The 14,133-nt window shown below is 41.2% G+C and overlaps 1 long non-coding RNA gene across 1 annotated transcript; it reads left to right on the top strand.

Moving 5' to 3' along the window:
* The first annotated feature begins 616 nt into the window (after positions 1-616).
* Positions 617-9,173, top strand: LOC310897629. The gene is made up of 2 exons (XR_014582421.1): positions 617-5,716; positions 7,702-9,173. It is a non-coding gene; the product is annotated as an uncharacterized lncRNA (long non-coding RNA).
* Positions 9,174-14,133: the final 4,960 nt, after the last annotated feature.

Here is a 14,133-nt window from a genome sequence, read left to right as displayed (position 1 = left end):
GGGGGACACCAGCCATAAGCAAGTTTGGCATCGTTTTTCCTGACCCTTGCTAAAGATGACTGCAGAGCCAGTGGGGACTGACAAGGACCAGGAAAAGGGGAATACATGGTGGTGGCCATCTCACATGGATACTGGGCATCAAGAATGAGGCATTCCAGACCAGGGCTCCTGCAGGGCAGATTTCTGTTGCCTTTTTGTCCCCTCACCTTCCTCTGCAGAAGAGAAATGGTCAGCACTAAAGTTAGGAAGTGAACGTGATACAGCACCTGGGGGCCAAAGGGCATGGGTGGCGTTTTTGGTAATTATTGCTCTTGTGGGAGAGTAAAATAGTCTCACTTGGAGTTGAATCTATATTTGTCAGACCATCAGAAGGCAAAGACCAAGACAACTGTATGACAACCCTGGTTTCTGCTTTCAGAGAAAGCCATTTAACAACGGCGAGTTGATTACGATGCAAGCTGGAGATTATAAAAATTTTATACCGAGCATGAACACTGTATTTTGTCAATTCAACTTTCCTAAGACAACAATGCCATGTACAAGACACCTCCAAGTCTGGCTTCCGAAGACCATGGGAAAGTTACCTTTTCCAGAGCACTAGCAGGTAGCTGTGGCATTGAAGGCTTTTCTCAATTCCTCATTGCGGTCTGTAGCATAAGGGAATAATGTCAAGTTTCTCAGGAGCTACTTGCTCTTAAGAGCTTCAGGCCCCTTGGTAGGTTTTTTAAAAATATATTTTTATGACATATATTTGATGAAAACAACATGGAGCTGTAACTTCGAGCTAGTGTTTATAGGTGTTACACCTTCTGTAATGAGAAGAAAAATGGGTGTTGCAGCTCTCATAATGAAGAGAAATCATGGATCTCTTGAGTTGCTGTTAAGTCTGGATGTGCAGAGCTTGTTCTTTATCACCGTATTATTCACCACAAAGCTGTTATTGCAGACATCTCCAATGCAATGTGAATTGTTGGGAAGTCTGTAAAGTTCCTTAATCTCAGAACAAATTTGCCATTGCCTGTTGGAGACTTTTCTGACAAAATGAAAATGTGGAGAATTTTCTTTCAACAGCATTTTGATAGCTGAGCAGATGTCAGCCTAGAGTGATTTTTCATGTTATTAAAGAAATGGATGAAATCGGGAATCAGAAGGAAGAAGGCTTAGTTTAGCCAAACTACTCTGAGTGATTGTTTAATCTGGCTTTCTCAGCTGATACTGCTCAGGTAATGTTTCTTTAGTTAACTCAAACTAAAGCACAAAGCCAGAGAAAATTTGTATTTTACCTACTTAGAGCTGAGAAAAAAAATGAAACTATTGAAGAACAATGCAAAAAGCCAGCAGTGAAAAAAGGCAGGGAAAGCAATCTGCACTTGAGCGAATACTTGCAGATCACAGAATATTTATAATTAGAATTCAGTTAGTGTTTCTCAGATTTCAGGTCCCAGGAGCAACCATTTGCTATTTTCCAAGGTCCTTATACTCGTGACTCAGGCAGTACTACAGTACAGAGTTCCAGCTCCAGCTGCTGGAGTTTATTGACTTCAAGTAAGTATAGAGGCAAAGGTTTGAATGAAGTACGGCTGGTTTCTGTTAAGGGCTGCTATTACGAGCTATACAGTGCTTATTTGGTCCTACCATTACCACTGTTGAATCTCTTCCTGCAGAAAAATTAGGAAATATTTTCTGCCTTGAATATATATTCAGAAGCCTAAATTCTGATCACCACTGACCAATGCTGATTTCCATCCAAACTCTTGCACTGTGACCTGCATAAATCCTATTCATACACCAGCTGATTAGTAATATAACTCTGCACAAGTAGGCATGGTGCATCAGTTTAACAAAAAGGTGCTGGATTGCAGTGGACATGCTTTAGCAGCTATTGGCCAAGTGCCCTATGTTTTAAATGACAAAACTGAACCAAACTTGAGGACTTAGTTTTTAACGACTTATTCCTGAAACCTCCATGGATGCGGCGGAAGAGGCTATGCAACGCTCTGTCCTCCATCAACCCAAGTTGGTGATGCTGCCTACAGCAGGAGCAGGACCGTGCCAGTTCTTGCTGGTACAGGAATAAGCTATGATACATCCGTATTACAAAGAAAACAAAGATTAGCTATTTCAACCCATCCCTACAGTTTTACATGTAGTAAGATGTTATTTGCTACACATAGGGTAATTCCCCTAAAGGACACCATGGTTAAGTGGCAAATTAATTTGCTGCTTACATTCACTAGCTCTTCCAGCTGGCTTAATTCTCATCAGCCACCATAATTTATTAACAGTGAGGTGAGAAAAGACATGAATCAGCTTAATGTGCTATAAGTAGGGCATTGTCATGGCAACAAGATGCGGACTGTTTTCTACTGTTTATGTATGGTTTGTTTTGTACTCAATCTTAAGATACTGCTTGAAACAACTAGAATTAGAAACATCTTTTTCTTTTCAACTTTTTTTTTCACTTCAGTGTATTTTTAAAAATTATCAAAATAAGCATGTGAAAAGCTCTGAAGCATCTCTCCAGGAAAACAGCTAGCTATAACCTGTTTAATGAGTCTTCCTAGAAACAGAAGCCTTTACTCTGATCTCACAACCATTTTCTCACATTGTCACACAACTGATTCCATGGATTAACTCCGGGTTTATAGCAGTCTGAGATCAAAATCAGACCTTCCCTGTTTCATACTCCACATATGGCTAGTAAGTGGGGAAAAATTTAAACAGTGTTATTGAAAAAAAAAAAAAAAGAAAAAAATGTTTTGTAACATTAATACATTTTACTTAGCACAGAATGTGGGAAAACAATTAAGGATGTTGCATTTTTACAGACTCCTGATGGGGAAGCATGAAGTTAAAATTCAAAATGAATTGTAAATGATTTGTATTGCCTTCAGTGGCTTTTATACAAGCAGATTTTCATCCAAAGTTCACATTATTTACTACCTTGCTGCATAAAGGGAATGGTTGGAATGCTAACACAGCACATTGAAAAACAATTACCAATATTACTGTTCTGATTCCTTTTCTTACACTACCTCAGGAATCTGATATTAAATAACTAATGAAAATCAAAACATCTCTAAGATGTCTCAAGGAGAACATACGGAATAATGAAACTCCTTTCATGAAAAATTTTGCAAGCTTAAAATATGGCTTTGTTCTGAGGAAGAACAATTTTCGCCATTCAGTGCTCATTAATTTTTTTAATACGTCTGCTTTTATATTACCCTAGGTATTTGTTTGCATAATATGTAGGTCAACAGGCAACTGGGCTGTACCATAGCACAAAATAAAACTGTTCATATCTAGCAACCTGAGAAAAAATAATAAACAATATAATCTTGAACTCAAAACTTCTGTCAAGATACAATTGCAAATGTTTAATTGAACACCACTAAATGATACCTGCTGAGGTCAACCATAGGAGTTAATTAAGAAATGAAGCCTTACCTAAAGGTTCAATGGATTAGTTCGGTCAATGTTGCTAACAGCCCAAAACACACTCAAGTTGGTAGCAGTTAATTAAAAATGCTTATGGAGGCCTAGTTGGGAAACACCAGTCCTGCTTTCAACATTTCTTTACCCCATGCCCAGTTCAGTGAGAAGGGGGTCTGAGCTGTGAAGTTTGCTTGGGGGCCTGGATCTAACATATAAAAGCAGGTATACCAAAACATTCAGTGAGCAGCACCAACAGCATCGTGCGCCTCGTACTGGCAGTGTGCATGACTGATTGCATTGCTAAAGAGATGCTGTTAGAAATACTAGACAAAAAAGAAAGCTCTCCCCCAAACTCTGCAGTTCAACATGGAAAAGTGGGCCGGACCATCACCATCTTTGCATGTCCAGTGTCCCCCTGCTCAGTATAATGTGTACCCACAGGGATCTCTAAATGAAGCAGAATGGGCACTCCTTGCACCAGCTAAATGCATCTCTGAGCCTCAGCTGTAAGATGTTGGCACAACCATTACTAGGGAGAAAACAGAATCATCAGACCATACTTGACTTTGGCTAGCACATCACTCAGTGCCATTGCAGGCAGATATTGCCTCCTAGACATTTATCCAGTAAGTGTTTCATGCACACTTCACAAAATCTATGCAGTTACTGAGAAACAGTGGTGCCTTTCCCCAACAGCTGGTCCTAAGGACTGTAGCCAACCCTGTGAGCACTCCGTCCTTCTCAACTAGCACCTTCTAGCAACAATGAATAAGCTGTCCGACATCCGTATACTTATACAGTATGTCCAGCCCTTCCCTGGCTACCTCTTCATTGATCAAGCTATGCCTTGCATTCTTTAAGGTGGCAGCGTCTAATGGGCAGATTATGTTTCAGCTGTCTTCTCCCTGAACAGAAGATGATCATAGTTAACTTGGAAGGGAAAGGACATTTTCAGAACTGGCTTGTGATCTTTTTTCCTTCCTTAGATGTAAGAAGACAGCCTGAACAGTTTCCACCTCGCTGATATCTTTGACTGCTCAGAGCCACGGGGCATGTCCATCACATTGGTAAGGTCCCGACTGAGTGGGTGGGAATGCTCATCGTTCACAAGACTTCCCTCACTCACACAGTGAATCATTTTCGATGGTAGAGAAGTGCTAACAGCAACACCCAAAGGAATTTATTATTATTTTTCTTCCCAGCATTAAAGGGCATGGGCATTGCTACACAGGTCCTGGGTAAACGCAGGTAGCTGGTGTGACTCCTGTGCTCATCTTGACTAAGTGCATTGAATGAGAGTCCATTATTACAAAATAAATCTCTGCCCTTTTGCAGTTACCTGATGCTTTTCTCACACTGAAAACAAAGTACATTTTTGTTTTTGAAAAACAAAGTATACAGCCTCACCATTCCCAAAGCTAGCCCTTTTGTCAAAAATGCATATACATTCAGATACCAAATCCTTCTTTGCTGTTTTCAGTTTATGTTTGTAGGAAGCAATACATAATAATGTATTATTTATTTGCTGTTTGATCCCAAATCAGTCTTTTTGCCTTCCTGCAATCCTTGTAACTGGAACATTCTGGTTCAAGAGTCCACCAGAGGAACAAGACTTTGGAAAACCCTTCATTATTTACCTTAGCTCTGAGTGTGCTATTTAGAATTATATTTTCACCATAATAGGAAGCATCACCGGAAACATCTTTCTTCAAGAGTCACACATATCTGCCAAGTCCTGACAAAATGGCAGGGGAAGAGAAAAAACAAGATGGAGGTTACGGTTCCCAAGAACTGTAAGAAGAGGAAGGTACCTGGAAGAGGAGGTACCTGGGCTTAGTCTCTTATTGGCCATCTGACATTGAAATCAAACTCTCGGAGACATGGGTCTGGGCAGACATTTGCAGAAATAGCTAGAGGAACTGTCAGTCCTGTGGAAAACAACAGGAGGTGGATACTTCCTTCTGAATGTTGCGTACCAGCCCCTGCCTTATAGAAAGGGTTTCACCAAGAGGTAGGCCAGGGTATTTTATTTATTCAAACTCAGGTATACTTTGAACTCCTCACCTTTCTGCAGCACCTACATCCCAATAAGGAAATACTGCTTTTGTTGCTAAAAACTTTTTTCAGGAGGTTACTTAGAAATGAGGAATTAACCCCAATATGTGGAGCCAGGGGAGATCCTTGCCCACTGGGAAGCTTAGGCTTCAAAACAGAAGTTCAGAAGACTGTGGTGAGGAGTCAGCTCTTCTGGAAGGAATCTGTCTGAATTTGCTTTCAGGTAATGACATTGGATGTAGGACTAGACTACTGACAGAGAGTTAACATATAGAAGTACACGAAAATGAAGAATCCATATTCTCTCGCATCATTCATTCCATATAATTTAAAAGATAATGAATCAGTAAAAGCAGGCACCTATTTGCATAACATACAAAATTTTTAAAGAGACTTCATGTGCAGAGGACAACTGCTAGGAATGGCTTAATATGTAAGACTTTCAAAAGATCTAAAAGGACCACCTTGAATGAGAACTGCAAGTAGATGCAAAGAAAACCCTGAGAGGCTTTACAGAATTTGCTGTGCTACCGGCCATATTTTGCCACAAAAATATTATCTGCTGTGGTGAAGATACATTCTTCCTGGCAATGCTACACAATATACAGTTAACTATATTTCTGGAGAAAATGTGATTTATCTCACTGAAGCATCTTGCAGTCCCAGTGTTAGAAACAGCGTCTCTCATAACGTCAGCTTTTGGTCTAATGCTAGTGGTGCTGGAAATATGACCCAGCAGTGAGTTTGTGTACAGAGGAGCATATACCTCAGTCTTGGAGTCAAGTTTCCTCGTACTGCTCACACTAAAATAAAATTACCGATTAAATTAAGGCAACACACATGGCTGATGGGGAAGTTTAATCATTTCATAAATTCATAAGAAAATGAAGGTTGGTTTAGGCAATATTATTAGAGTTTCCTTAAATATGTCTAAAACTTTACATGTTAATAGAATTTATCATGATACACCAAGCACGCACCAGTAAGATCTGAGGTTACTTGCATTGCTGGCACCACTCTAGTTTACAGTTTGTGCCCATTTCCTTGGGGACTGATAAAAATCTGGAGAATATCAAGTTCATTAGAATTGCTCTCTTAACTTACCTCTTAATGCTTTCCAAGATAATCATCAGGGAGAGAAGGGCAGAAAAGACTTCTTCCCACCCTATAAAATGTTCTGAGCCTTGAAAAGCATTTCTGTTTTCTGGTGCACCCAGCCTAGCCAGTGAGTACGAGAGGGTGGCCTGGGGCTGAAGGAAGGAGGCTGGTGGTACCCAGGAGAGCAATTGGGGTTATCCAGCACCCTGCAGGCCTAACGCAGCACAGCATGGTTCCCTTCCTCAGCCAAGACCAACTGACCTCTTGGAACTTCCCCACCCGTGTCCTTGCTCACTGCAACCACCAGCAGTGTTCAGACAGAGGAAAAGCACGGGAGAACTGCCAGGCCTTCCTGGGCTTGTGCTATTTGGGGAAAGCAGCCGTAACAGACCAGGGAAACCAACTCAGGACTATGTTGTGTGTGTCAGCGGTATGCCCCAGGGAAATTTTTGGCTCGGACTTTCCAAAAAGAACCCATTTGACTGGTAAAGTAGTGGTGACCCAGACAGCATGTGGCGGGGAAGGAGAGGCCCCAGTTAGCACCCAGCCAGTGTGGAGGGGCCTGGGCCTTCAGGCTCAGAGCCACCAGCTCTGGCCTGGCCACAGCTTTGGGCAGGGAAATTCAGAAATTAAAAATTAAAGTTTGCCATCTAGTGGTAGGCCTCAGAAGATGCTTTTTCATGCAGCTGTCCCAGCCCTACCATTTTTAGGTGATCTGTATGTGATTTCTGAAATATATGTTATATTCATGTCTATTAACACCGTATGGCCCACCCTGCTTTATTCTTGGTAACCTACCTGTTCATACATGGCATTACACCTGGATCTGGAGGAGCCTGACTCTGACAGCTGCAGGAGATGGTTGTATGTATTCAACCCTGGATGACTTAAGAAAAAAAACACCTTCCAAAAATTCACTGTAACATGAAAATGAGGCAATACACTGCAATCGTTTCCCACCAGTTTCTTGTCTTGACTGGGTCAGCTGTAATTCTCAGGGGATTGCCTCTTTCTTTCGCTTAAATATTTATTTCCCCTTCCCCTTTGAGCTTAGCTATGCCTGCAAATGACACATTTGTACTGAGTTTGTGTGATATTCCCTTTTTTCAGACCAAAACTGCCAGGAGCATCTGCAGAAGCATGTCCTCCTTGCAAGAGTCCCTGAGAGTTTCCTTTGAGAAATGAATGCTGCCTATATGGGATTCACTGTGCCTATAGGATTGCTATGGAGACCTCCTCCACTGGCATCATTCATGAGAAAGAATGACGTGAAGTAACATGGAATATGGATGAGGGAAGAAGAGGTTGGTGATTCCTCATGGAGAAAGCCAGCAAAGAATGTTAACTAAGTAAGGGCCTGGACAGGGGGGGAAAGGAAGGTCTGGAAGGTGATGGGGAGTGTTATCTACTTTGGTGTCCAGATTGCAATTAAAGAACTGCAAGCATCCAGAATGATAGCTACACTATCTCTTGTTTTCCACACACAATATTTCTATTAGCAGATCTCCAGGTGGGATTAGCAATTTTTGCAGCATAATCACATTGTCGAGTCATACTTAATTTATGAACCACTATACACACAGATCATTTTCTCATATTGATGCTGAGCTGATTATTTCCCATTTTGTATTTATGCATTTGATATCTCCCTCTGCAGTATAGCACTTTGCACTTATCGTTAGTGAACTTCATCTTGTTGATCTGAGACCATCTCTTCAATTTATCATTTTGCGTTATGATCCTGCCTGCCAGACTGAGCAGGTTTTATAAGTGTACTGTATATTTATCCTCCAAATAGCTAATACAAATATTGACTAAAATCAGCCCTAAAGATCTCTGCACATCTGCTTGGAAAGCTCTTTTGAAATTTACTTCCAGTTTGAGTCATTAGCAATAATTCTTTGGCAGTTTTTTCATCTATTTGTGTACGCAATCATATAAAAATCCTAATTTTGTATAAACCGTATTTTGCAAGCTTAAATATACAAATATAGGTTACTAGCACCAAAAATCATCAAATATATTGTCTACTATTTCTTCCAGTCATCAGTATTTAGAATATAGACATATATGTTCTACTCTAAAACTGTGCCAATACAGCTTTGCCAGAAATTAACAATTTTACCCCTTCCTTTAAATGTATTAATTTCTTTAAACGAGAATTGTCTTCTCCTTTAAAGAACTGATAAAGAGTAAGCCACTAAATTTATGCAGAAAGCCGAGGAAGAAAAGAAAAGAAAAGAAAAGAAAAGAAAAGAAAAGAAAAGAAAAGAAAAGAAAAGAAAAGAAAAGAAAAGAAAAGAAAAGAAAAGAAAAGAAAAGAAAAGGGAAGGGAAGGGAAGGGAAGGGAAGGGAAGGGAAGGGAAGGGAAGGGAAGGGAAGGGAAGGGAAGGGAAGGGAAGGGAAGGGAAGGGAAGGGAAGGGAAGGGAAGGGAAGGGAAGGGAAGGGAAGGGAAGGGAAGGGAAGGGAAGGGAAGGGAAGGGAAGGAAAGGAAAGGAAAGGAAAGGAAAGGAAAGGAAAGGAAAGGAAAGGAAAGGAAAGGAAAGGAAAGGAAAGGAAAGGAAAGGAAAGGAAAGGAAAGGAAAGGAAAGAAAAGGAAAAGCGAAAAGAAAAGAAAAAAGAAAAGAAAAGAAAAGAAAAGAAAAGAAAAGAAAAGAAAAGAAAAGAAAAGAAAAGAAAAGAAAAGAAAAGAAAAGAAAAGAAAAGAAAAGAAAAGAAAAGAAAAGAAAAGAAAAGAAAAGAAAAGAAAAGAAAAGAAAAGAGAAAAGAAAGTCCTGAACCTTTGAATTTGACTTTGTGTGCAGTTTCAGCACAACAAAAATGATGATGTAGATGCTCCTTAATATAGCACACAGGACCGAGATGATGCAAGCGCCTATTAAGCCTAAGATAGAACCCCTACACTTCTGTTAAAAACTGGAAGAAAAAAAAAAAAAAAGGACTTAATAACCATAACTGTGTCAGTTTTACTGCTAGTACATAATTAGATCAGAAGAGTGGGATTTCAAAATGTCCACAGCATAACTGCTTCCTGCTAGTTAGGCAATCTGTTTCTGATTCAGAAGCTGCAGTTCATCTTAAAATTTTATGTGTAAGTACCTCTTCAGGGTCTATACCCACGGAGTGGGAGCAGGAGGATGTTCCTTCCCAGCCTCCGGATTTTGTAGTTTGCAGAGCAAAAGTATTGATCTCAACCGGGAAAAAAAGAAATAATAATAATAACATGCTTATAAGAGGACTTGACTTTTCACTGCACTAGATCACCCACATATAATACTTCTGTTTCTGAGACAGGCTGGAGAGTTTTAGGGATGCTATCAATCTGGGACCTAGCATCTGCATACCAGCCTTCTCAGATAGGTACTTAGGAAGAGGCCAGGAAAATTTTGTCCATAGACCTGCAATGGAAACAAAGGTATTAGTCAGCAATGTTTTCCTGTAAAAAAAATGCATTAAGGGAATGCAATCAAGGAGGGAATCTGGGAAACAGCTTGAGAGCGGGGGCCAGCAAAGCCATGAGCAATGAGGAGGCAGGAGGGACTCAGGCCCAGTCCTGCTATTCTGGGGGGGAATGGATGGTCACACTGCTTTCCTCGTTTCCTACTGCTTTTCCTGCCTAAGCAATGCCACTGAGAGCAGGGTTTCGAGAGCAGTTTGTAGGTGGCTGCAAGACAGCACAAGTGGACCCAATGGGATGTCCCATGGAATTCATAACTGAATCCAGGGATGAATCACACCAGCTCTGATTCAGCTCTCATGTATAGCCAGTGTAGGGGTTTATTATGACTATATCAGGCTTCAAAGAAGTAAATCACACAAAAGCCAGGCTGGCGGAGTTTCCAGTGAACAGCAGTTTGGGTAATGCAGTTCAGATCCCCTTCTCAAGTTACAGCCTTTTTTTTCTTGAAGGAGGCTTGGCTGTAAACTCTTCCCAGCTCTCTGCTAATTCCTAAGGATAACATGAGTCTCGGTTAGGCACACGCATGACTCAGAAGATGAAATAGTGCCCATGGTGGGAAGTCGAGAGAGCGTGTTCTTCCCTGCCTCCCCCGACACACGCTGCCCTACCCGCTAGGTGTCCCTGCGAGTCAGGCGAACAGCACGCCGCAGGGCTGCCTCGCGTCGTGCCACCGGGCTGCAGCTGAAACGCCAAACAGCAGCCCGGGAAATATGTGTGAAATTACTTCTTGTCCTTGTCCTTGTCCTTGTCCTTGTCCTTGTCCTTGTCCTTGTCCTTGTCCTTCCTCTTCTTCCTCTTCTCCTTCTCCTTCCTCTTCTTCCTCTTCTCCTTCCTCTTCTTTCTCCTTCCTTTTCTCCTTCCTCTTCTCATTCTCCTTCCTCTTCTCCTTCCTCTTCTCCTTCCTCTTCTCCTTCTCCTTCCTCTTCTCCTTCTCCTTCCTCTTCTTCTCCTTCCTCTTCTCCTTCCTCTTCTCCTTCCTCTTCTCTTTCTCCTTCCTCTTCTCCTTCCTCTTCTCCTTCTCCTTCTCCTTCCTCTTCTCCTTCCTCTTCTCCTTCTCCTTCCTCTTTTTCTTCCTTAATTTTTCTTTTTTTCTTTTCCTAAGCTTCCTTTTTGAAGCAGCTCCAAATTCACACACAATGCACAAAACGGTAAAGGCAGCTCTCTGTTTTACTGTGCGTGGTAGTGGGAAGGATTTGGCCCGAAGGAGGGTGGTTTCCCCTCCCAGCTAGCAGTGAGGCGATGGACTGCTTCATCGTCCGACTGTACCTCAGAATTCTGTAAGTGCCCAACAAAATGTACCATACTCCCTTACCCCAATTTGCTAGTCTTTAAAGTAGACACTATTCTGATTAGTTTCCCCCTCTGAGGAGCTGTGAGGTTAAACGAATGTTCTTTTTGCTTCCCGGTCAGAAACATGCAACAACAACAACAACAAAGTCTGATTACTGTCAATGTGTGAATGTTGAAGTCTCACAGTAAAAGCTTCAATTTATGGCTAAGTACGGCTAGGTAGATACAGGCATCTACAACCTCAGGATGGATTAGGCATGTTCAGTGGCTGTCTCTGGAAAGAGGAGACTTTTTGCATGGATAAGAGCTGCTCAGGTAATCCCCAGAGCGTTTCCAGAGGTCAGCAGAGAAGCAGGGAGGAAGGAGAGGGGAGTACATGAAAGGAAGCATATACTTGCAGATGTGGTGGCTTCTGCCAGCCCATGAAGAGGGAGAGGAAGCAGGAAGTAAAAACTCGAAGATATTCTGGGATTTTGTGTTTCTTTTCTTGTTTTTTAATGTTTTGTATCTTTGTATTGCTGAATTTGGAGAGGGAGGGGGAAAAAGCCCATTTGCTGTATGAGCTGGAGAAAATAATTCCACATTTCTGTACTTCTGTTTCTTGATCTGTTGAATAAGGGCAACAGCTATTCCCAGCCTCATGTTGATGCTCACTTACAAACAGTCTGAGATCTTCAGAATGGAGAAGGGAAAATAGGTATCAGAAATGAGTTTCCTGAAGCTATCAGACAAGAAGATTTCTGCATCAGAAGTCTTTCCTCGTGAAGGTTCTGTATTTTGGAGCCATCATTGGAGATTGAGGCCTACTGTGCCATTCACTGTACAAATGCAAGGGGAGAGACTATCCCTGACACAAAGGACATACTCTCTAAATAGGCATGACAAAGAAAAAATAAGGGAGGGATTAGAAATGAGTTGACTAGCTCAGGGTTATACTGTTTGGTGCCAAAGCCAGAGGCAGCAGTCTGGTATCCTGATTTCTAGCCCAGCAATCTGTTCTTTCTCATGGCCAACCACCATTTGCTGCTCTAACGCTTACAGGGTGTTAATGGCATTACAGATAATTATATATGACTTGGTATTTTTAACCAGTGTGAGCTTTACTTATAAGCACGCTCACCACTGAACTTGGTCACCCCCAGGGACAGTCCCTGCTCCCAGCCCTTGCAGGGTTTGGAGGGTGTTCAGAAGTGACTATAAGGTGACCTTCACAGCAGAAATGTGATACAAGCAAAGGGAAAGGAGGAGGGTCCAACTCTTGTGAAATCTGGCTGTTGAAACACCTTCACATCTTGCAACACCAAGTCAAAAGCTCTTTGTCTTAAAGATTTAAGAATAGACATAAGAAGAACTGTATTTATCCCTTGTTAGTCACCTAGGCAACCGGGAAAGCAGAAGTGAGCTTCACTTTCTAGTGTGTTTTATAATTTGCAAGTTTATTCAAATGTCTTTTTTGGCATATCAGACACATGTGTGGTCCTGCTGCAAATTTACGTTTTTAAGAATAAAAAATGTATAAATAAGCAATCAGATTTGGTTTGTAGCTTTTCCTCCAACCCAGGCATTGTGTGCCTGCATGCCCAGATAGTTATTTAATGCCCATGATCTGCCTTAGAAGTAGAACCTCTTCCACATTTTAATTTCCCCTTTTGGGGATCTCACATCTCTAGATCTCCAGTTGCAGTAGCCAGGATTTGATTGAGACCACAACCAAGGAGCAGGCTGGGAGCTGTCCTTTCATTCTCTAGCCAGCAGAGAACAGTTAAAGCCTCTTCCTCAAGCCTGAAAAACATTGCAAAAGATATATCCCCGGAATGAAGTAATGCTGTGCATATGCAGACCTGAAGTTTGTGTTATAACTGTGTAACACAGATTTTGGTAAGCTAAAAGCAGGTCAGGCTGCCATAGGGTCTTGTGGGATTCAAGTCTCAGCTGACACCTTGATCATGGACTTAGTCAAGAAGGAGGAAATAAGGCTGTATCTCTTAGCAAAGGAGAACAGCAAGGCCATATTTGTCCAGGTGGTTCATTCAAATCCAGAGTTATTTCTGTAAATAAGAGAAATGCTAGTGTTAGCATCTGCTACAGTGCACAAGGATGTAAAGACAGGTTGAAAATTCTCTGTTGAAACAGATCTATTTATTGTCAGAAAATTAGACCTTAAAACACAAAATAATTCACAGACAGCTCCTACAATCCTAAAAAAGAAAAGATTAATTTTCATTTGATTATTCCCCTTCTTGTCCAGACTACTTTGCTTCTGATAGATTTTGACCAGTTTCTTATAGACCTCCTTATTTCCTAAATGGAAGAAAAAAAAATACTCCATCCTGGATGGTCCTTCCATAGAAGAAAAACTTTTTTTTTTTTTTTTTTTTGGCAGTGTCTGTATTTACATTGTTTCAAAACCTATTTTCCTTGAAAGGAAATGTTTATGAGGTTTGGCTTTTCTCTGTACATTTCCGAGGCAGAGTTGCTGGTGCTTTGCTCTGCCTGCCTAAGCCCAACATGAACTCCAAATTGTTAGTATTATTTTACCAAGCAGAACAGATTTTCTGAGTTTTCTAACTCATTTACAGCTATGCAGAGGGGCTGTGAAGCCCTGATATTCCACTTGTGTAACACTTAACTTTCCCCTGACTTTGCAAACTTCTAAATAATTATACAAAAGGCACAAAGCTTTGGACTAACCAGTGCCAAGTTTATGAGGCCCAGCAGCTGAGGGAATTAGGAATTTTTCCATGGTCTTGGATGAGTTTTGGTTTAAACACCAGAATGACAGATTCATCCG

Source organism: Anser anser (assembly GCF_964211835.1).
Source record: "Anser anser genome assembly, chromosome: 3".
Lineage (NCBI taxonomy): Eukaryota > Metazoa > Chordata > Aves > Anseriformes > Anatidae > Anser > Anser anser.
This window is presented reverse-complemented; position numbering and strand designations above follow the sequence as displayed.